Here is a 24671-nt window from a genome sequence, read left to right on the forward strand (position 1 = left end):
CCATGGCTGGAGCACTAGCCTTCAATGATTGTTCAATAAGTTAAACTAATTATGAAGCGTTAACTATGTGTCTATTAATGAAGATAAAAAGAAATATATAAATTGTGCAAAAAAAAAACACAAACTTGATTGGATAATTGTTATTCTTTTGTGTGCTTTAATATTTAAGAGATATTCTAACATTTACATGGCAATTATGTATTTTTTATAGGTTTAAGAGTTGGTTTTAAATGTTAATGGTATATGTCAATGGTATATTTTACACATGTTTTTCTGTATGTGTATTCAAGGATAATAAAACAAATTCTCCTACTTTGTGGGCCAAGCGCAAGTTCTGCGGCTTCGGCTCTTTTGGCATGTGTGTGAAGTGCCGTAATATAATCCTAATGGAATTTACACTCAAACTTTACAATAGCAGGCAACAATAGCGAGGACACTGCGTGTCCTTTGTCATTTGTGGGGCGAAGGAATCTTTTTGCAGGAAGAGCCAACCGAAACAGTGGAGGGGAAACTAACTTCGAGGTCAAATTACATCCGAGTTGGGCTTAAGAGTGGAAATAAAAAACAACAACACAGGTTCCCAATGAATTGTAAGAAAATTGAACTGAAAAGAAACTTGTATATAAAGTTTCGAATATAAACAGGAAAATATAACAGAATTTAAACCGACATGGAAATTTTTCATTGGTAATCGAATTAAAAGTGAGAAACGAGTTATGTGTGACACCAGCAATTAAAAAAAAATATATATATTATTATAATTGAACTTAAATCGTTATATTTAGTTTCGCAACGTTCAAATTTTATAAAACTAAAACCGAGTTGTTGGAATTTTTTAAAGTCAAACAGGGAACAACTATAATTCCAAATCAATTAAATTAAATAAAGTGTGACCAGAAATAGACTGTTCAAAACGCATAAAAACCAATAAATTAAATTTTTCAAAACTTTGAGCGGAAACATGATCAAAAATAGCAAACGCGAGAACACATTGTAACCAAATTTTGTCTCGCTTGAGTTGCTAGGGGTTTTGGAATCATATTCGAATTTGGATTTAAATTGCGAAGGTCAAGTGCATTAAGGCGCAACGGAAACGAGGCGAAATGTTAACCGGCGGAGGGGAGGAAAAAAAAATAGAAAAAAAAACTAGAAAAAAACTCGAATCGCGCCACTTATTTTCTTATTTTTTCTGGCTCTCCGCAAAAACATATATACGTATATATTTTTAAAGAGAGAAAGAGGGGTGCGTGCGTAAGCGTAGTAAATTTTGATTTTATTTGATTTGATTTCGAGCCCAAAGCAAACCATACCGAATCCGTATCCTTGGACCGACTTTGTCTTAATTGTGCGTGTCAGTCGGCCACTAAGCCGCAACTTGGACATGGACATGTCCGTTTTCTGTTGGGTGTGTTTAACCAGGACCATTGCCGACTGGGCAATCCAAGGACCAGAAGTCGTTAATAAGAGCGGAAATGCTGGCGCCGACAATATCATTTTGGCCCCCACCCTCTTGCGGCACAATTATGATAATTGAGTGAGCTGAAATACAAAAATACTGGCAGGGAGGGATGGAGGTAAGCAGACAGGTTAAATTGCGCTTAACTCGCCAGTGAATGTGGCATATTCCTGTCCTGGGCACTGGCTCCTTTTTTTGATTGATTCGCACGCGAATGTGGCAAAAAAAAAAAGTGGGCAGTCGACTCTACTCGACTGGCGCCCAATTGTCTCGAGGACCCCGAACCGAACTACCTAAAGAGGTTCGTTTTTCCCTTACATGTGAATAAATCACGATTTTTTCCGCACCTAGTGACGCATATTATTTAGTCCAATCCTCCTCCCTTTAAAAAAATCAATTGATTGCGTGCTTACAGTTTGTTGTCTTTGATTGATTTCGATTCACTTGGCTGTGCGTGTCGCCAGTGCGTATGAGTAATATTTGCCTTCTCCCCCATTTCTTACTTTCCTTGGTTTTTTTTGTGTTTTATATCTTGAACAGCCAGGAAGCTGAATGCTCCAGAAATTGTACTATTTTTAGCAGTGCCATTTAATGTTTTGTTTACTTCGCGAGTGGCCAAAAATGGGACCGGTACAGTAGCATAAACACAGCAGCGATTTAAGACATGCAGTTCCGTTTACACAGTTGGCTTTCAATAATAGTATTTATGATAAAATGTGAAAATATCTACAAATTAATATTTAATAAAGGAATACAAAGTATTGAATAAGGATTTAAACCGAAGTTGATATATAAATATTAAGCATATGAATAATCCTAACATAAAAATTACATTAAGTATTTTGTTCATTACTAGTCCAAAGAAAATTTTATGCTGCCTTTTTTTAATTGTGTTGGTAAATGTTTCGTTGAAAAATTTTAACTTAAATCGAAACCGGCTTTTAGCAGCCTGAAAATCGATAGAGTGCGATCTTCTTCATCGACCTAACTCACCATTAAATGCACAAATCGCCGGACCGAGATGAGTTGAGCTGAGCTGAAATGAAATGAAGAGCAGAGAAGGGGAACTGTTAGCATTGATTAGCGTTTGGTGTGCAAACACGATGTGCACGGCATGGATTGAAAGCGTTACTGAAACCAAAACTGGGTAATGGCTAAATGGGTACTGGGTACTGGATACGGGGTACTGGGTTCACAGTGGACCGGCGGGCCCATCAATAATTGCGGCTTACAGCCATCTATTATGTGAGTTTACTGTGTGTAAAGACGATTGATGGTTATTGATTAGGCAAACGGCCCCCGCTTCGTCGCATGCTGTATATGTGGTTTTTATTTCGTTTTTGTATTGGATGTTGTGGACTTAAATGTGACTGTAGTGGCTAATATCAATATGCGAATATGAATCATCGCGAAAACAAAAGAAGAATCAACGCTAAAAACAAAACTCGCGTAGGTAGCACCAATTTTTTAGGCAAAAGCAAATATAAAAAAGTTTCGCCAAATCCAACCAAGCCAAACCAAGCTATGTCAAAGATAAAGCAGTAGAAATGAGTTTGATGGCTAAAAAAATACACTGCAATTACTTTAATAAAAGTCTGATTCTTAGCTGAATAAAAAAAAACCAGAAGTATACGAATTACTTACATACAACTTAAAAATTACTAAACTATTAATTAAAAAAATTGCTTAAACAGAATGAAAACCATTTTACTTATATTAAAGAATTCGCTTCAACTTACAACCGAATATATCTTACAAATTCTCGAAAATGCAAAAAAAAAAAACCCATATACTCTGCCCACGAGCAATGAGTGCGAAAAGCTAACCAAACATCGAAAGCAACTGACTTGACTGTCCATTAATTTGGCTTGAACTTCGCTTTGGTGATTTGTTTATTTGGCTTTTGTGGCCAGCCAAACAAAAGTTCTGCCTGCGATGAAACTTAGCGGTTGGATTTTTTGCCACCAAAAATCGGCTCCGGAATTGCTACTTCATTTGCATCAATTGTGTTATTTACACCGAAAATTGCATCTTATGTTTGCGCTCTTTAATGTCATTAATTTGTTTTGTTTTCGAGCCAAACAAAGGGACTGCGGGTGGAAGATTGGAAGATCGGGATACCTGGCAACCAGGCAACCCGGCAACCTGGCTGCCGTTTGCCATTTCGGGCTTTTAGCTTTTGTTATTTTGTGCGAATTTTCGCATTGAATTCGCATTGAAATGTACGAAAAGGTCAATTAGGTGCAATTAACAGCAATTTTGTTGCCCTGCTGCTGCAGCTGTTGGCCGAAAAGAAGTGCGCTGAAGCGCATTGAAATGCTGAAAAGCCGTTGAAAGGCCTGATTGAAGAGGAAAGTTTAATTGAGCCTTTGGAGCTGTAAGCCAAAAGCGGAATGCGTGAATTGAATGGAGCGTAAAGGATCATTTAGGCAGGGGCCTCATCATTACAACTGATTGGTATTCACGCAGAGTATTAAACGGAGTGCTGATTACCTGCAACTATATGCTGATTATAATGCAAAGTGCTTGTGTTTAGGGAATTGAATTTAAATTGTAAATCAAATTTGGAGACCATTTACTAAGAGAGTGCAATTGAAATCAAAGGAAGTTCGCTGAAAGTAAAACTGATTGTGTTAAATCCTGTTTAACCAGAATTGGTGATTTTGTTATTGGAAAGTATTATATTAGAAGCAGGTTGTACAAAAGCTGAGGCTATAAATATCGTATTTTGGGATATAAAAAAATGTGTATATTTTAGCATTGAGTTAAATCTGATATTGAACAGGCTTTGAAATAATGTTGACCCAACTCGTTTGGCATTTTTTCCCTGTTAATTTGCAGTAATTGCCGACCCCACACCTGTCTGCGATCCATCAGCTGGAGAACCGGGGGAAATGAGAATATGGATGTGTGTTTTATGGCCTAATCAGCGGTAATATTCAATTCAAACTCGTAATATCGAACATCAAGTGGGAATCGGAATGGGCAACGGCATCGGAATGGAAATGGAAATGGAAATAGAAATAGAAATAGTAATAGAGATGCGATGCCGTGACCTTGACAAGATGCATCTGACGATCAAGGGGGCGCTTTCCTAATGAACGGATAATAAAGCTTGAGATAGAGTCTCGAAATGGGGAGCAATTTGTGTTGCTTTAATGTCCATTCGGGGCAATTAACCAACAACGACAGCTGCTCCACAACACACCGACACACACATACACACCGACAGCAAGTGCCCATAGTAAAATTTCAATTTTCGGCTGTCAACTGTGCGAGCGACAGAGATGGCGGCACACATTAAAAATTATTTAATTAAGTGATTTTAATTTCGCTTTTTTCGCCGTTCGCCGTTTTCTGCTTCCAACAACCACTTGAGACGCCGATGCTGATTGTCTAATTTCATTAATCTAGGCGAAAAGAAGGGGGGACAGACACCGAAGTGAATGATTCGACGAATGGCAGTGTGCCAGGCAAACGTTCGTTTTGACCCACTGTGCGCGCTTCTTGTCAATTAGAATTTAGAATTTGACCTCTGTGCACTAGTTGCGCGGAAGGGAAAAATAAGTGCCAGGGGCAGGGTCGAATCGTATCGTATCGAATCGAAATCGGTTCATTGCGTGGGACTGTCCCATATAAATCACACTTGAGTGCCGCCAAACATTCGAACCAGAACAGAAATAATCGCTCAATTAGCCACCGGGCAAAGTCCACTTGAAATTGCATTTTCATTTTCATTTTCATTGTATATCCGACTGGCGCCAGGAAAAAGTAGAAAAAAAAGTTGGCAAAAAAAAAGTTTTCTTGTAGCTTTACAGTCTTAACTCAAAATGTATATATGTGAGATACATGTAATGTATATATAATTTTAATCAATTCATAAATCATACTTTCCATAGACTTAGTCTTCGAAACTGCCTTTTTGTTCGACTATCCGTTAATTAGGGTAAATTGGAAATTTGATTTACAATCCTAAGTATATATAATTATACCCACAACATTTTATTTTTTAGTACATTTTTGAGTTTTAAATCAACTTTATAGACTTTAAGTTGGTTTAGTGCTTGGCCCCGAGCCTTTGGGAGAAATCACCGCCCCCCCCGGCTGAATCTGCCTTGATTTATAGGCTTCACCGTCATTATCACAAATCGGGGCGTGGTCAGTCGGGGCTTAGAGGCCCATCGACTGGACGACCTTCGTTCGGCGACTTACTAAAGCGTTTTACACGCCGGATTTTTATGTTTTTTTTCTGGCTGTGGTGGGCTTTTGATTTGTCGGCTTCTAATGCTTCCGGTTCCCACTCCTCCGACTCAGATGTGTGCTGTAAGTTGGTAAGTTGAAGGCCTTGCCGGCGATAAGATATGGCCATAACGCCGCGGCGGAGCTCGCATTGATTACCCGACTCGGCCAGGCCAATTCGGTGGAAAAGTACGATGGCTGGCAATGGTGACCATTAAAAAGTCATTACAAAAGCACAGTACAGCACACATGCATGTTGTTTTAGAGAGGAGTTTAGGTAGGAGAGGGACGGGGGAAGGGGGCACTGAGACAAGTATGAGTCTGGCATAATTGCAGAGGGGCAATCAAAAGCTTTGGAACGCACAGCACACGGGAAGTTTCATGTCCAAGCTGAGTTTGGGATTTCCGCTAAGAGTCGAGTCGTCGACATGTCTGCCCCCCTTTTTCGGGGGAAACCCCTTTCTGCAGCCCCTGTCTCCTAGTGTGTTGGCCACTTAAAGGGCTTTGGATTGACTTGTACTCGTATTTGCCCATTGATAATGAACGTCAATTATCGTGTGCCTGTTTGTTTGCTTTGCCTCGGTTTCGGCCCGAAAACACTTTTTTCTTTCTTTTTTTATCGCCTGGTTTTTTAAGTCCAACACAGCGCCAACACCTCGTCCAACCCGTGATGTATGAAGTGACTTGTGAATTATTATATTTTATAAAAACCCTTAATCAAATGAACGCTGGATTTTATGTATTTAAAACAAACCATAAAGTAATGATTAATCGATAAACCTTCAAATGAAATGAAATGAGCTTTTGCCATTAATAATAATAACCTCTTAAAGAATATTATAATTTATAAGCAAACAAAGTGATTTAAAAATCGCTGTAGTCTATATATTTTAAAAAATACTGAAAACATCTGGAAATTAAGGTTCAATCGATAAACCTTCTTATTAATCGAGCTATCGCCGTTTTAAAACCTCTTAAAGATGATTATATTTTATCAAAACTTTTAAACAAAGTGTTCGATAAATCGAAGGCTTTTATATTTTTCAAAGAATATTTGAAACACATTATGGAAACTTATGTTTAATCGATGAACTTAAAACTAATCGAGTTATCGCCGAATAAAAACCTGTTGCCCACGCCAAACGACCAACTAAAAATGCTTGCCAAAGCCAACAACTTAATAAATTGTGGATATGTTATGCTGCTTCTTTGATCTATCAACAAAAGAAACTCAGAGAAATTTATGTGCCACCTGAGAAGAGAATCATGAGATCACACGGGAACTGGTGGCACTTGGAAAGCCATCAAATGCCAGGCAAACTATGTAAATGTCCGGCAATAAATTCGGCCAAACATTGGAGTGGACCAACGTCAAGGCGATCTTGGCACACTTTGAGCATAAATCTAGAGCCATAGAATTGAGTTACATATATGTACATATATCCAGATATGCATAAGCAGTGGGTGGTGGATGTAGATGTATAGATGGATCTTGTTGGGTGGGTGCCGCCTTTTTTTTGTGTTGTCGCGGCTTTAATCGTCCGGCATTATTACAGTACAGTATTTGATTGATTGATTAACTTGCAGTCGGTAATTGAATTGAAAAGTGACCGCCGGGCATGTGCCTCTGCCATGGGCGTGGCACTTGACGATCGGTCGTGTCGACGCAGTTTTTATTTATTTAGTTTATTTTTTTACAACAGTTGTCGCTTCAATGTCGCCGCTTTTTAGTTGCAAATTAATGCTGACAATGCAGCAGAAATAGATACGACCAGAGCACAGAGCGTCGGAATTATATTTAGCTCTAGATACATAGAGTGTGCACACATATGTACATATGTGTGTGCACATCCGATCTTGATGCGATCTATCCGTAACAAAATAGAACAATCGACTGTCCCAGAGGCGAGCTGAAAAAACAGCGAGTAGTATAGTACTATATATTCGTGAACACATCCAACAAAAAGCCATAAAACAATCGTAAAAATGCGACAAGGCAATTGAAGAGAGTCATACAAAGCAGCCACAAATTGAGAAGACGATCGTAGTCTGAAGCTTAAGTCCCAAGTTGAATAAGTTAAAAAAAAAAAAAAAAGCTAACTTGGTATGAAGTTTTTCTTGTGGCACATAATAAAATAGGTTTCAAATAAATATACAAAAAAACACCAATAGTAACAAGTTTTATATAACCAAATGTACAATGCAAACATCTATGATAAAGTACTTTAAAGAGTTCTTCTTCAAAAATCTGTAAGTTAAATACCTTAAAAATGTTACGAATTTTTTCACACCGCCATAAATTAACGGATAAAGCCAGACCTTCCATTAAATTTTTGGGTTGCGGGGGTATTTGTTTTGCGGGGTATGATTGTGATTATCATTATGATTAAAAGACAACAAATATTTGACTAGTGTGTGTGTGTGTGTGTGTTTGTTGTTCGGTTCGGGTCTCTTGTTGTTTTTGCCTTTTTCGTTGTGCGGGGCTTTATGATATTTTAATTTATTTTGAATTCCAAATGAATTGCTTATTGTTTTAAATGGAGGTTCGGATGGGTTTGTTTCGATTGTTAATTAGCATAGCAGAAACAAGTTGAACAAAGCTCGGAAATACAAACTAAAATAAATAGAGGTAGAAGTAGAAAAATAGAAATATCCGACTGTGCGAGCGAAAATGAAAAAAAAAAAAAAAAAACTAAACAAAAAATACTAAAGAGAAACTAGTTTTGACTAATGAATGACGGCGGGGTGTGCGTGAATGGGAAGTTGCAGATAGGGATGGCAAAATATATAAAGAAACCAAATACACATAGAGAATATGGCAAATGAAATGCCAATGAACCAAAGTGGCCAAATGGATATTTTTCTTTTATTTCTATGCCGCTCATTTGATAGGTTTGAATAATTTATAAATGCTTTTGGCGTTTGGCGTTTGCCATTTAGCGAATGCAAAAAGGAGGAAAACGATTCCGCATAGAAGACTTATGACCACCGGCCATTCGAAAGTCGCCGCTCGGAAATGGAAATGAAAATGGGAATTGGGAAGGGGAATGGGAATTGGGAATGGGAATGGTTATGGGCGGCGAACTGGGCGTGAATTTTTGCGATTTGGAGTCAAAAATGGGTTTAGGGTCGGGTTGTAATACCGCACTTCCAAATCGGTCAGCATTTCAACAAGGAAGATTGTGTGACTAATAAAAATACTGGCTGGCGAATTTATCTTGGTCGAGCTTAAACAAGAAATATCGACGTCTCCCACCCACACACACTCGCACACACTCGCATACAATCGCACTAACTGGGACACCCACAAACATATACATACATACATACACTCAGAGCAGCAAAGTGTAACGAAGTTAGAAATCCACATACAGAAATAAAAAGCTGTTAACGCCCACGCCAAGGCCAGAGCTAATTTGCATATCTTGACGCGCATACACGAAACCCGAAACAAAAAACACCAAATAAAATAGCGAGGAAACGACGGAGTCTCGGTTCTGCATGCTCGAAAGTATATAAATATATATAGGACTGGTAAAAATGGAGACAGCTCAATAAAGTCCTCGAGTGGATGGCAGGCGCCAGCTGGTCAGGAAACTCGGGCTTGGTTTGGTTGCTTGCAAAACTCGAGCAATGTTTTGGGGTCACCAAGCGGACTGAGAGCCTATTTGTTTTAATAGTTATCTAACCTTTACTTATTTAAATATGTATTTAGCCTTGCAAAAACATGTCTCTTTTGTATATATGCATTTGCATTTGTGAATTCACAAATTAATTAGTATAGCTTTAGCTGAGCATGTCAACGACCTATCGCCAGTTTTGCTAAAGATACTATTTGCATCCATTAAAAGAAACTTGTGTGTCCATATTTATTGCATACAATTAATACGTATGTATTAATGGTCTCTTGCCTCTTCTTAGCTGTGAAATTATACTAACAGGCATAAAAGAAATCAGTTACTTACGTGGAACAAGAAAATTATAAGTACAAATAAGTTAACCAAAATTATGGGGTCACCAGTTGTTCTATGACAAAGAGGTTTTTGTACGGAGCAACCCTGTATGGAGGTGATCGTCGCAAAACCGTGACCCGAGTCGGGTTCACCAGCGTGTCTATGCTAAATTTCGGCGGCTATGCTGCGGATATCAATGCTAATGTGTCCGCCAGATACCCTGCGTTCTCAACCATGTGCGTGTGTAACTAAATACAATGCAAATTTCTTTCGACTCAATTACTCAAAAGCAAAAACAACAACCATCGAAAAACATTTTCACACAGACACAGACACCGACAGAGACACACACAACGTATACAAATGCGAATACGACCACGGCGGCACATGCAAATTATATATATTTTACACCCCCATGACGTTGCAGGGGCATAATTAATTAGTTGAACGGGGCACGGAACTTGGACCGACTGGACTGCTCGGCTTTTCGGATATTCGGATTCGAGTCGCGCTGTTTTTGGGTCTTGTGCTAATGGGTCCATATTGTTCGAAAAAGCCACTGACTGCGGGGCAGCAATACCAAAAACAAAGGCAGAAAACAAACATAGCAAGCAAAAAAAAAAAAAGAAAATAAAAAAAAAGCGGAGATGTGGCTAAAAGCCAGCGAACAGTGTTGCCAGATACTCTTGTGAAAAATTCCAAAGTGGCATAGTGCGCTATTTTAGACAAACGTTAGATTTCGGCAAATCTATTTTCTAAAAAAGTTTTTACACAAAACAAAAGTTTAGAAATTACCTTAACATTATTTAAGCATTTTAAATGTAAGCATAAAATCTGATAAATTTGAATGCTTTAGCTAACCTCTTCCAATATCACATTCTTATTATAAGAATGCACCAAGTTCTTTCCATACCTGTCTTGCCATAGGTTCTGTACACTTAATTTTGAAAGCCAGAAGACAAAAACAGCTGGGAGTGACAACTCTGGTTGGGCCAACTACTAAAATGGATTCCCGCCGGACTTCCTGGCCATATCATATTACCAGCTCGCTCTCACCCGCCTTTCGTTTGTGGATGTGGATGTACCCCGCTTTGCCTGATGGACATGACCCAAAAAACAACAACGGGGCAAGTGACCCATAAAACACGATATGCAGCAGCGAAAGTGATGACACGGAGAAAGAAAATACAAAAAAAAAAAAAAAAGAGCGGTGGACAAGAAGCCAAACCATCGGGCCAAGCCCTCGCGCACACTGCATTAATATGATTAGCAGGAAGATATAGCCAGCGAGCTGCTAGCAGGCGGTGAAAAATGAACCTGGGGCAGGAGCTAATGCCATTTCCTGGAACGCGCTCAATGTCGGTGGAAGGTCATTCTCGGGCACGGGCACCGTGGGACGGCAGTTGACCTACCATATGGCCAAACTGCCATGCCACCTAAAAAAAACAACAACACACTCACGATGCCCGAAAAACACAGCAACACAAGACAAAACTCATTCACCAGCTCGGAAAAAGAATATCTCTGGGTGCAGCCCACGTGCATTAAGACAAGATTTGGAGGGGCAGCCAAGAGGTTATACACACATCTTGTTGTGTGGGCCGACTTCAAAAACACCAGCTACGGAAGTGCAGTCACCAACGTAGCCGCAAGAGTGGCTGAAAGTACAGCCAAATCTGGCAAATAAAGGTTTTAACATTTTATACAATATATAAAAAAAAAATACGTTTAAGGGTGCTCAAAAAAAAAAACAATTTTTTTTTATTTGGACTAGCGATGTAAAAAAAAGCTCTGCAATTGCTGTTGGCTTGATTCTTTGGTCTTATCAGCATCAAAAAGAAGAAACGAAATATTGTTATTGTATAGCTACAATGCATATAACAGGAGAATTAAGACCTTTCTCCCAATCAAGGACAGGTTCAAAACTCTTTCACTACTCCATCTACAAGTTGTTGTGAGCTCAATTTGATTGATTTCCGATTAACCCACACCTGAAACATTGTCTCTTTCTTTTAAAATATTTTTAAGGAAGTTTCTTTAACCTGATGCTCATTTATCACCGTCGTCCAACGGATTGGTTAAACATTTAATTTCCCTATGCAAATTAACAGCAGAACATTTTCGGACTGGCATTTTGTGCTGTGCTGCTTTTTCGTTGTCTTTTTTTTTTTTTTTTTTTTTTTTTTTTTTGGTTTTTTGGCTTTTTTGTACTTTTTGTGTTTGGACCTTGAACAAGGTGAAGTTGATTGCTAAGTTATTGTTGCTAATGCTGATCCCAGCTATTGTTTTGAACATTTTGTTTTGTTGTTGTTTTGAAGTTCAAAGTTAACGAAACGAGTCGAGTCGAAAAAAGAGGGAGACGCGCAGTAGTCAAAGAGGAAACAATGAAAAAAAAAACAAAAAAATTCACACCTCCGAAAATCGGTAAGATGAACAAAATGAATGACCACAAGGCGTATGCTTAACGCAAGTGATGCAGCAATCAATCAATGATCGCCGATGGCCACAAAATTAGTAAAAAGAGAGAAAATGAAAAAAGAGAGAGAGAGAAAAGAGAAATGGGGAAGCAAAGCTTAGGAAGTTTTAATCGGAAATGGAAACAAATTGCTAAATGTGGTACACCGATCATATTATGTTTTTTTTTTTATTTAATTGTGGGTTCACTATTACTCCGTTATCATGTGATTTTATTTTTGTCCCCAACTGGCTTTGATTTTACCTGTTATACTAAATCCATCTCCAGCTCATTTTCAATTTAAATTCACACCACTCTCCCCCGTTCACTGAGAATCCATTTAAATTTTGTGCAATTTTCGGTTTGTTTTTGTGACTGCTTACTTTTATATTGCGCAATGAATTTGTGCCACATTTAGATACAAATACGTATGTATGTACACGGCTACAGATACAGATACATTTGAACCCGAGCACGAGGTGACAAATTGCCTTTTGATGTTGGCAACGCAATCGGCCGACCTTGAGGCTGCATCTAACCCCGGTTATCTGCCTCACTCCCCCAAATCATTTTTCAGCCAGCAATTTGTTTTGTCAAATTTTTCTTTGTTTCAAATAAATTACGAATAATTTGAGAATTTTTTTTCGTTTGTTTTCGTCGACAATCCATAAACAAATTACCCGAAAAAGTTGGGGTAAATGAAAAACGAGCAGCACCAAAATGCTTGAGTTTTCCCATATTAAAGCAACCTTCAACCTATGCGTCTCCTCTCTTCGTGGCATTTTAATTGTTATATAATTAAGATGCAAACTGTTATTATTTTCTATTATAAATAACAATCGTTCGTGTATTTTCGGAGCATCCTACAGTTTTTCATCTCGTTTCCGTTGCTTTGGCTGTTTTTTTTTTGTTCGCATTTGCTGTCTGGTTTTATGGATCAAAAAGCGTAACACCGATACACGGGCCACTCATAAACATAAACATTCAACAAAAGCTCCTCCTTCTTGGCCAGTTCCCCCTTTTTTTCAGTTCTACCCATCGCAGCGGAAAGTCATTAGCAGCGAGCCCCAATTCGGTTTAGGATTTGGATTCGGATTTGGATACGAATTCGGGTTTCTAATGAGTTTGCCAGCCATTTGTCTTGCGAATGGAGAGGTAATAAGTAGTGACGCGGCTGAAAAATGTTTTTTTAGATCGGGATAAATACGTATGTGCATTAGGGTGGTCCCGATTTGTATGCAAAATTTAATAAGGCATACCAAAGGTTTTTTTTTTGGCAAAAAATTCGCATTGGATTCAAATTATTGCCTTTATTAAAAAAAAAAACGTATTCTTACTGTTTAAATAGAATTTTTGGTTTTAGAATATATTTTTTTTCGAGAGTACTTTTTTGATCACTCTCAGTATATATGCATACATACAATGTTTCTATACAAAAGAGCTTAAAGATGGGGGTTCTGAAAAGAATGGTCAGAAATGTTTATGAACCTGACATTGAAAATCCCTTGTAGACGCTAATCATTTTTAGTATGATGTCTTGCCTTTCAAATAGATATTGCGTATTATAACAATAATATTAGTTTGGTTTTTTAGCATTATAATATTTTCTGTGTGCCTTCAATAGACTTCTAGAAAAGGTCTTATTTATTTTATTGTAAAGCTAATGTCTAATGAGCTTGAAGTGTTCGGGGGATCTCCCTTTTGCGGCATCGAGAGCAAACATTTTCGAACATGGCCACGCCCACAGCTTTACAAGTTCTCTAGTCGCAGTTGATTTTTTTTGGGTATTTAGGTTTTAATAGTCCACGCCTTTTGTTTTTGTAGGTTTTTTCTCTTCGTATTTCGGAGGGCTGGAAACATGTTTTTCTAGCTGTTTCTCATCTTTCCCTACTTACAATCGTGAGAAACAACTAACTGATTGGATTGGTTGGAACTTATCCCTGAGCACAATTTTCAAGCGCCATGACTTTAAGTTCGAATCTAAATGTATTGTTCTCTAGCTACGTGCAATGAAAGCAAAAGTTAAGGCAGTTACCCGATCAACCCCTCTAGCGACGTCTCTGTCCGTATTTTGGACCATTAAAGCGCAGCAGAGCATTACGCCGACTTCAAATGAAATATAAAAATAAAAACAGTAAAATCATTTGTTTTTACTTTAATAATGCAAATACATACACCCAAGAAAAAAAAACCGAAAGTTTACCTTAAATAAGTGTCTCTAAAAATACTCTACAGACAGTTTTAAACACTAAATAACAAAATCCCTACACTTTGTAGTTTCATTGTTTCCTATCCTCTTTTTCATATACATGTACATATATTAGTGAGCATCTTTGGCTTTCATAAGTTCACTGTACCAAGTGGGTCCTGTAGATGGCGAGGGTGATACAAGGAGACGGGTAGTGCGTGCGTTTCAAAGGGGGTGTCAAAAAGAGGGTGGCATGTTAACAGGACGTAATTTATTGATCAACATATACAAACAAAAAAATTATAGAATAGAACAAGAAAACGGCAAAGTAAAGTAAAATAAAAATAAAAGCCAACGCATAAATAAATAAATAAAAGCGACAGCGCATAAAACAGAAAAGAAAAAGAGAGAGAACTTGGCGTTCGTTTCGGCGGGTCGCCTCATTATTTTTTGGCAAAAATAAATTAGAAATAGATACACACATTCAGATACAAAGACACAGATACCGTCCGCCAAGAAATGCGTAGATACAGAATACAAAACCAACGACGACACATTTCCAGTTTGGCCAAAAATCGTGGAACTTAGGAAGGAGCCGGGGATTCGGTCTCACATATGGCTGCAATTAAGTAATTTTTGGAGCAATAACAACGTCTAATGATATTTAGACGAAACATGCTAGACATAGAACGCTAAAAACTGCCCGAAAAGCTACAAAAAGAAACGAAATAAGAAATGAATTATAAAACGAAACGAAAATTCGACAATTAAACCAAAAATCATGAGAAAGAGAACAGTGGAGAGGCAAAAACCGACCCCACATCAAACATTGTGTATTTCACTGCCCAGTGCGCCTCCATTGAAATATCCCCAAAACAGATGTGTTCAGATAGCTAGCACTTTGACCAGACAAACACAGTGAAACACAGTTTTAAAGTCGGATTCGAAACTTTTTAAATCCCTTTGTGTTTTTTTCTGACTTGGATCGCATATTTATATAATAGCGACTTAAAAGTTTCAAGTAAAATGTTGCTATATCTTGAGAAGTTATTATTTCGAGATTATGAATTTTATGAAATTTATGTGCGTTTATGTTGAAAAACACGGAAGTTTGCTGATTTTCCTTATCATTTTCTGATCTTCATGGGACAGCTTTTCGCTGTAGTCTGCCGATTTATATAAAACTAAAATTTAAATTAATCATTTATTATCTTAAAATTCTCAAAATCGAATAACAAGTAAACTTCTGTAAAATAACGAAAATTAAAATTTTGTTCATAAATGTAGAAAACAATCTGCGAAGCTATAAGTGTGACCGCAACTGTAATTCCTTCATTTTGGCGCTGTTCGCACACATAAGAATTACATATGGTCACATACATAGTTAGATTCCCACTTCTTCTTTTCACTCCAAGTAACTGCTGTTGTTATTACTTTTTACTTTTATTATTGCTGAAAAATAAGCAGCTACAGCGACAACAACACCAGAAAGAGAAATACAAAAAAAAGACGCAAAGCCAAGAACAAATTTAATGTGCTTCAAGGTTAGCCGAAAAGCAGCGACGTCGACGTTGAAAACAACGCGCACGAAACGAAAAAAAAATTAACAAAAAAAAACATGGTACAAAAAAGAAACAACAAAATGTACGCCAAAAAAGAACGCACAACAAAATAAAATTCGTGATGAATTTTAAACAATAAAAAACAAACAACAAACAAATGATCAGATTGGGATGTGGGGATAATTTGTGGATGGTGGGAGGGTGTCAAGGAGAGGTTAAGGCAAAGGTTATACGCAAATATATTGGGGAAGAAAGAGATGTCAGTATGATTAAAAAATTGGAATGGAAAAAATTAGTAGTGGAAACCTTTAGTTATCAATCCTAATTCAGGTCGATAATACCGTTCGTAACGTTAACACAACACAAACTCTGTAAACTCTAGGATATGACACTGTGCGTATCGATTCTTCTTTAGCTTCTATAGCTGCTGTTTCTTTTAACTGTTTCTGTTTCTGTTGAAGAGAATTGTTGTTTGTGAAGCGTTTTCGACTGTCGGTCGACAAGTTGACAAATGGGAAACCGGTTTGGCTTTTGGCCAAGCTCTAACCACCCCCCCATCCATCCATCCACACCCCTCCCGAAAAGCAACTAACACTCATTTGGAATGTAGTACATATATAAATACAATACTCGTTAGCAAATCGAAATGCATACGAAATTTTAATAAATTTCGACTGACCAAACGGGAGAAGGAAGAGCGTGGGCGAGCCGGGCCGGGCCGGCATCGAATATTGAATCGGGAACTGCGAGGGATAGCCGATAGGCTATTGGTATTGGGTATTGGGTATGTACAAACATCAATTGGTTAATCAATTTGCCCAAAAGTGAATTGAACGAATTAAGCTGATTACCAGTCGACGAATGCGGGCTTCGATGTTTTTACCCTTCCACTGGGGATCACAAATACTGTTCAGTGTTTCCACATTAAACTCCATCAGCTTGAGATGATTCACGGTTACTTAAACAGCATGTTACAAAAAATAAACAAATTTTAATTTCTTTTATTTTATTTTTAACTGAAATTAACTATCATTATCCATACCCTGTTAATATTTGATTAAAATGTATTTTATATAAGTTAAGCAACACACAATATTATTAATCAAATATCTCTTATTCCTAGTTCCTTTTTTTCTAGATATTCATTAATCCTTGGGCTTAGCCAATTACAACCCTTTTACAAGTCTTTTTTCACTATTACTTAAGTGATTATGATTATTTTTTCATCAACCATTCACTTAAACTGTCTTTTTGTTTAAACTTCTTCTTGCTCTAGCTGATCTTATAGACATCCTTGCAGCTCGCAAGGCAATGCTGGTTTTGTTTCATCGGTCACTGGGGCTTGCTTGTTGAATGCAGGGCCCACACCTCTGCCCACCCAATGTCCACCCATCCCCACCAGTTCGCTATGGTATATGTAGTATTGGTCAAATCTGTTGAAATGTTTACATTTACCGCATGCATTGCGCACTGACAAACAGATGGATGTATGGATGGATGGATAGGGGCTTTACATATTTGTATTTGTTTGCCGTGACAATTTTCATTGCGTCGCACATATTTTTGTGGAAATTATTCACGAAAATGCCTGACAGTTTTGTGTCGTCCGCCGCAAACTTTTGACAGCCATCTCCTCCACATCGCATCAAATGGGTTTCGTATTCGTAGTCGCATTCGTATTCGTATTCGGGGATGGCAGCCAGCGACTGACTGACTAGCTGAATGTTGGGATTGGGTTGGTTATGCTATATGGTTGGTTGCCTGCTCGACGACTGAGGGGTCTGAGTCGCCTGTCAAGGCCATAAACTAAGCCCAACTCCCAGAGTTTCAGCTCCAGTCCGGGCTCATTAATGCGCACTATGTGCTTAAAACGCCATTTGGGCGTTAGCCGACTGTCTTTCCAGCTGTCTCTCTTTATGTGCACAGAAGTGGATCTCAGACACTTAAAAAAAAACAAACCGCTCAGTTTTCCAAGTCCTGTTTTGGAAATGTCGGTGTAACAGGAGTGAAAATCGCAAATTATATTTCATGATCGATAAGTTTTAAAAAATGAATCATAATAAATACTATATTATAATGGTAACACTATTTTTGTTCTATTTTAGTTTTCAGAGTTTAAAAAAAAAAAAATGCCTTGATTTGGGGAAAAGTTTTTTAATTTAAGTACTTGTTTTTTAAGTTTTTTTTTTCAAAGTATATATATTATTCTTTAGATAAAGGAATTTTTCCCAAAATCAGGCAATTTTGTTTCCTAAATGTAGATGTGATTTAGAAAATATTAGAAATTGAATTTGATGGGTGTTATTTTTTCGCAGTGCGCACACATGTCCCGAACATCTTGGCCTTTTTGTTTAGTTTTTTTCTTTTTTGTTCTTCTTGGGAACATTAGACCCCCACTTGGAGCCCCTGGAAGTGCCTCCCCCTTTGACAGTTACTGTAACTACGGCGTATGTGGTTGTGGACTGCCAACAACAATGGGCATCATTCATTGCTCATTCACTGGCAGTCGCAAAGAGTTCTGGGGCACAGAGCGTGTACATTGTGCACACTGTACACCCCTTTCGTGGGTGAAGGGGGCTGGCGGGTTGGGTTGGGGTGGGTTGGCCTGGATAGGGGTGTGGCATTTTCCTCAATTCTCAGTCATAAATTTGCTGGCGATAAAATGCGCAACGGGCAACACGATTCGGGATAAGTCCTTTAGCCTCCAAGAGGCCTGAATTCCAAAGAGGGTTGCTGCTAGTCCGCAGTAGATATTTGTGATAGTGTCCGGGGTTGAACATAAAAATATTTATTAATGAATGTACATTTCAAGACAGAGGGAGAGAGATAGAGAGAAAGACGAGAGACCCATAGAACAGCGAAAAAGTTACGCCAAATTATCCATAAATCCAATTGGCAATGGTGTTCTGCGAATCCGTATCTATGGCATTTAGTATCTGCGGCATTTAGTGTCTGTGAGTGGTCGTCGTGCCTGCGTGTGTGTATGTGTGTGTTTGCCTGCAGCAGCTGATTAATAAAGCCAGCGAGCGAGTGAAAGAAGCAAAACACCTGTTAACCCCGTGCCTGTGTTCCTTCTTCGACGATGAGTTGGCAATCATATCTGCGAATATATTTATGTATCCGATCTTTCATTCTGCATGAAAACGATTCATTTGCTGGGAAATGAACAGCGCGATATAATACGAAAAACCTCTATCTAACCCCTTTATCTGTCATTCATCACTACAATTCCTTGAATATTCACTCAATGCTTGTTCATTGAGTGTGTTTATTGAAAAACAAGTGATTCTACCATAAATGACTATAAACTCCACAAGTACTTACTTTGTATATCGATAGAGAACTACGATTGGCAGCGCTTTCTAAATTGAAGAAGTGCGAAACCCACAATGATATAGGGGTACTTCAGTATTCCCCGAGGCATTATTGACTTTGGGCTTGTGGAGTTCTCAATGGGTGTTGCGAAAAGCTGCACCCTGACCTTTGCCCACTGCTCCCTGAATTGGGGGAACTTTACTTTCCCAGTTACGAGAGATGGTATTATCGTTTGGGGGATATGAGGAGGCATGTTTATACGCGGTCACATTGCGATAATGTGCAGCAACGTGTGCGGAAAGTCACGTACTTGGGAGAGGGTCAGTTGAACTGGGATGGATCGGGGTTGGGTTTGATTTTCGGAAGTACAAGTATCTCACCTGCTAAAGAATCTCTGGCCCACCTGCTGCTGCTGCGGCTGCTGATTGTCTCCGGTGTGATTCGTTGGCCTTTCGGCAGGCAGACACCTGTTTGGGTCTCCTTTGGTTTCAGTTTCAGTTTCAAATGGGTACGTAGCAAAAGGGGTGGGGGCTAACACTTTTTACACTAAAGCGTGACGCTGTTGTAAGGCATTTTGGTTGGTAGTTGTTGTTGTTGTTTAAAGCACTTTGTGGATTTAAAACTTCAAAAAAATGTTGGATTTTTAGGGGAATTCATAAACTTATTATTTCATAAATATAGTAATTAGCACTTGCGTATCCCGAATTTTGTTTGGGGGGGCTTAGTTTTTTTTTATGGGAGAGGGGAGGGTTTGTGTTTTCGGTTTGTGTGTGTTTTTTTTATACAGTTTTCTGATTCGGTTTTCAGTTTCCGCAACGAATGTACGTAGCGTTTCAGAGTTGCTTACACGATGGAACCAACACGTTGAATAAAAGTTCGAGCGACGTTCAAATTCGCTTAAAGCCAATAAGTCAGCCAGTGGCAGCGACGCCAGCTGCGGCAGCGGCAGCGTGCGATTCTAACGGCGCGAGAACGAATCGAAACGAGTGGCAAAGGGTCGGGAAACAAAGCGGAATGGAACGGCCAAAGGCGCGGCCGTGCCTCGTTGTTGTTTGTGTTCTAAATCGGAGCCGCCATAAAATCTAATAAGAACGCTAGTGGTTGTGGTCGGTCGAGTGAGAATGTGAATGAGGGGGGCGTGGAGCGGAGCGGAACGGGGTGGGTTAGTTGGTTCGAGCGGCGCAGTCGGCGGCGGCGGCGTTCCGTTCGAGTCCGGTACACGCAAGGCACTAAAAGTGCCGACTGCCGACCGCCAACCGACCGATTTACCGACGCTGCTCAACCCCCGGCGGAACGATTGAGACAACGGACCGCGCCAAACAAATAAACAAACGCACCACAAACATCGCCCAGGGGCGTCCTTACAGTCAGATACGCATGGTAAATATGTATGGGGTATATATTAAAAAACAGTTTTCTGGAAAAGTACATAAACTCCATGAAAGGACCGGTCAATATTTACAAAAATTAATGATAATCAAGATAATAATAAATCAAGATTAGGAGTAGATTCGCTACAGAGTCATTTGCAATGCGAACTAAAAAACCTTTAACTTTTCCATGCTATTATTGGTCGGTTCGCAAATCAATGAACTTTAACATGATATGCAAATCGGGGTCTATTGGGGTTTTTCAGTTTCTCGCAAGCCAGTAGTTATCTGTCCGACATTGCAATCGATCAGGTAAAAACAAGTTGGATTTTCGACACCTGAAATTTATCTAAAAAAAAGTCCAGTTAACCACATAATCACCAAACCAGAGCAAAACAGCTTTTCATTCTATTTGATCGGGCTTCTAAAATGTACTGAACCAAAAACACAAAAACACCAAATAATTCTCATAAAAAATGTAACATTATATTATTAGCAACATAAGTTCTAAGGAACCCCCTTTTGAGACGCCACTGTCACATGGAAGTAGAGGTGGAAGTGGAATTGGAACGGCAACGTAGATATCCAAAAATCGAGCATGTGTGTTATGGCTGTTCTTCGCTTTTTGGCTTTTCAGCTTTCTGGCTGGAAACGAAGTCAACTGCAAAAGCAATAAAGCATTAACGAAGAAAGCAATAGAGTTTTGCAGGCTCGAAAATTGCCATAAGAAAGGGGCTGAATTAAGATTGAAGACTAAGCTTTTCAGTGCAAAAATTTAAATCCGCTTATAGGTTGTCAATTTTTTGGGGCTGTGAATCTTGTGACCCATCCCCTTCCTAGCCACTCCAGCACTCAATACTGTCTCCTTCTCACTCGTTCGGACGGAACTTCTGGAATAAGCCGATACCCACACGCATTCGCATTTCAAATGCAGCAACGACAACAGCGGCGCAGTGACCTTGAAAATGTTTTTTATGCTCCCTGCTTCTCGCTCGCTCGCTCTTTCTCTCTCATCATATTTTGGTTTTGCCTTAGGCGGCATGCGCGGCCCACTGAGTTGCAGTATCTTAAAGTGCGTTTATTCGATCTTTATTGTGGATATTCAAATTCCTTTACATAATTTTGTAACTTCTAAAAGAATATCAATTGCTAAAAGTAAAAAAACCAAAACAATAGTTTTATTATTTTTGATATCCACATTAATTTTATATATCCATATTTAAAGTTTTTGTTTAAGTTTCATAGTAAAATTCAGCATTGCAATTTAATTTGTAATATTTTTTAATAAGGGACATAACAAACTATCTTATCTAAACCGCAAAGTTTGCAACCAATTTTTCCAGTATATAAACATTAGTTGTAGCTCTTTTTTTTTATAAAATATGTTTAACTTAAACCCTTTTTGTTGCACAAACTTAGGAACACCGATAAGGCCCCTATATGAATACATATAATTATTGCATAAATGCCAAGAACAAAATCTAGAAGAAGAATATAAACTTATGGCCCGTGATAAGGAAGCTACCGTTATCGGTTATCGGTATACAACTAACGGTGCATGAAAAAGACGGCGCATGGCAGACGCAAAGGCAGCAACTAGGGCAATTGGAAGGAGAGCTGCAAAAGGAGTTTCTAATCAGCGAATGGCTTCAGTGGTTAGGGGGTGGTGGGGTTGAAACACCGGCAAAAAGAAATGCCGGCTACAAAGACGGACAAAAACAATAACAAATGCTCAATGTGGAGGGGAAAAGAGTGGGGGAGAGAGATAAAGAGAGCTCACTTCCAACCGGCTGTGTTCCATTGCCATTCCGTATCGCCTTCGCACACAGTTTGTTTGTCCCACTCACGTTTCCACGCGACGACAGCCGAAAGAGCGGCGAAAAGCGAAAGCTTCGTGTCGATTCGTGCGTCTTCGGGCCCAGTGAATGTACAGTGGGTTCTAAAAATAGACCCTGATTCGCATCATGCATAGCCCCTACTCGCTGGCGATCGCGTCATTCGCGCGCTGATTGGCCAGCGCTCTCCATTAGAAGCAAGCACAGCAACAATAGCAACAACAAAGCCCACTGGGGCAGCAACAACAACTTCAAGAAAATACAAGTATTCCAACACAGAAAAGTTCTGTGTCGCCGTCGTCGCTGTTGGCATCTAATAGCGAATTTATAAAGGAATAAAATGAGCATTAAAAAGCGCCAAGTGGCGCTGGCTGGGGGAGGGGGGTTCTGAAGGGGGCAGTGGCATATGGAAATTGTTGCAGCAGCCGCGACTCCCGAAGCGTGCCAAAAAGTGCCCCTAAGAAAGTGCACATCTTTGTGGTGCATATTCAAGCACACACGGACACAGCAGAGGCCAGGCAAATAGAACTGTCAATAATTGTTTGTTAAAATTATTGTGAACTTCTCATTTTGTAAAATCAATTTTTTAAAATACATAAATTTTAAAAAAATTGAGTTTTTTCGGGTTGACCTTTACTTTTTGACCATTTTTTGTAATCTTCAAAACCTGAAATCAATGAACAAAAGGTATTTATTATGATCATAAAACTGTAAACCAATTTAGATTACATGACAGCTAACAACATTTAAAAAAAAGGAATTTTGTATTCAACGATTTTATTTACACAATTCTTCTTATAAAACAATTTTAATTTCTTAGCCTTGACTTTTTTCTTTAAAATTATTATTTTATATATATTTTTTAAAATATTATAATATAATGTGATTTTAATCACTTTATAAGTGTTATCTTATTTTAAAGTAAGGAGAATTTAGAAAGTTCGAACTGGCGGCCTTGTGCAATAGTGGAATGTGGTTCCCACTGCTCCCAATTTGAACGCAGTTGTACCAATTTCACACCGAGAGGAAAACGAGTGCGAAGATTACAAGCGACGGATCTGCGGTTGCTGTGCGCCTGTTCGCACTTTTGCAACTGCAGTGGGAGAAGCTTAGCTGCGTGCGTGTGTGGGTGTGTTGAATAGCTCCACCACACCACCCCTCTGGCCAGCATCCACCCACATACACCTCCACCTCTCCCCTGGTTAGTCAATTGAAATTGTCAGCTTTTGTTGCTGCCGTCGCATTCATAGCTAAAATTTTGCTTTAATGAAATGCTAAAACGTGTTATGTAAAGCAAAAACAAATTAAGCTTACGAAGGGGTCGACCCGTGGAATACCCCATGGAATTTTACATAGGTAAGCCTTCCAACTGCCTTATATATCCTTTCCGGCAAAGTCTACGGGGTAAGCAAAGCAATTTCAATAGCAATTGCAGTGCTCTCTCTGCATATGTATATGCAAATAAAAATTAATCATTGCAAACTAACGAAACCCATAAAAAATCAACTTAACAATTTAAACGGTCTAGGTCGCAGGGTCGCCTTGTTGATACCCAGCAGCTGCATCACACCCACGCCATGTCCGTTTCTAAGCAAACTAGCCACTCAGTTTTAAAGCTCTCCATAGTATAAGAAACGGGCCGCATAGGACGACTATATAATATATCTCCCAAAGGAACAATCGGAAAACAAATGAAAAAATTATATTTTCGTTGTATGGTATTTTTTGTTTTTACAATTTTAAATAGTTGCCATAGAAACGATCGAAAAATTCGAAAAAAGTTCGATTTATTATAACTGAAAAATTAAGTATTTTGGCTTCCTTTCTTGTTTTAAATGATAACGTTTGACTGGAATTTTTCAAAGTATTAATCAAAAGGGTATAAAATGCTAACTTTTATCTTTTTCTTCAAAAATGAGAAATTCTTAAGTCAACAACAATATTTTAATTTTACTAGACCTATTTCATAAATCAAGAAATTTGAATTTAAGTTGCGATCATTCCCTTATTATAGCTAAACTTAAATAGCCAAAAGTCATATTAGGGATATTTACTTTTGAAAGTTAACCCTATATGCTTACCAAAAGGAGATGGATTTTCATAGATTCTATTTAGTTCATCTTTGGACTTGAACTTTTTCTTTGCTATTATTGAAGTTCAGAGAGATTAAAGAAAAAACCCTTTGAGACTACCCTCGTTAATAAAAACACAGGGGATAATATTCTATTCTCTTTAGTTAGTCACTAGAGACCAGCCCCCTTCAAAGCCCTGTGGCAGTGGCTTTGTGGCAGTAATTAG

At 38.6% G+C, this 24671-nt stretch overlaps 2 protein-coding genes across 6 annotated transcripts in view; one reads left to right on the forward strand and one right to left on the reverse strand.

The window, feature by feature from the left end:
* LOC108138403 (activating transcription factor 3) overlaps positions 1 to 20375 on the reverse strand; it is a 38924-nt gene extending 18549 nt beyond the window's left edge. The window contains exons 1-2 of the mRNA XM_017260586.2: positions 19549 to 20375; positions 2450 to 2492 (exon numbers count right to left, since the gene is read on the reverse strand). The gene's annotated coding sequence lies outside the window, so the exon portion shown is untranslated. The remainder of the gene's footprint in view (positions 1 to 2449; positions 2493 to 19548) is intronic.
* LOC108138404 (calcineurin B homologous protein 1) overlaps positions 1 to 24671 on the forward strand; it is a 46181-nt gene that overhangs the window by 6681 nt on the left and 14829 nt on the right. For 3 of the 5 annotated variants that reach the window (XM_017260587.2, XM_017260588.2, XM_017260589.2), the window contains exon 1: positions 20455 to 20548. The exons of 1 other annotated variant lie outside the window; for it this stretch is intronic. The gene's annotated coding sequence lies outside the window, so the exon portion shown is untranslated. Of the gene's footprint in view, positions 1 to 20454; positions 20549 to 23652; positions 23730 to 24671 lie in introns of those variants that run through there. One more of the 5 variants, XM_041707125.1, reaches the window with a different exon arrangement.

Source organism: Drosophila elegans, unplaced genomic scaffold (assembly GCF_018152505.1).
Source record: "Drosophila elegans isolate 14027-0461.03 unplaced genomic scaffold, ASM1815250v1 contig_149, whole genome shotgun sequence".
Taxonomy (NCBI): domain Eukaryota; kingdom Metazoa; phylum Arthropoda; class Insecta; order Diptera; family Drosophilidae; genus Drosophila; species Drosophila elegans.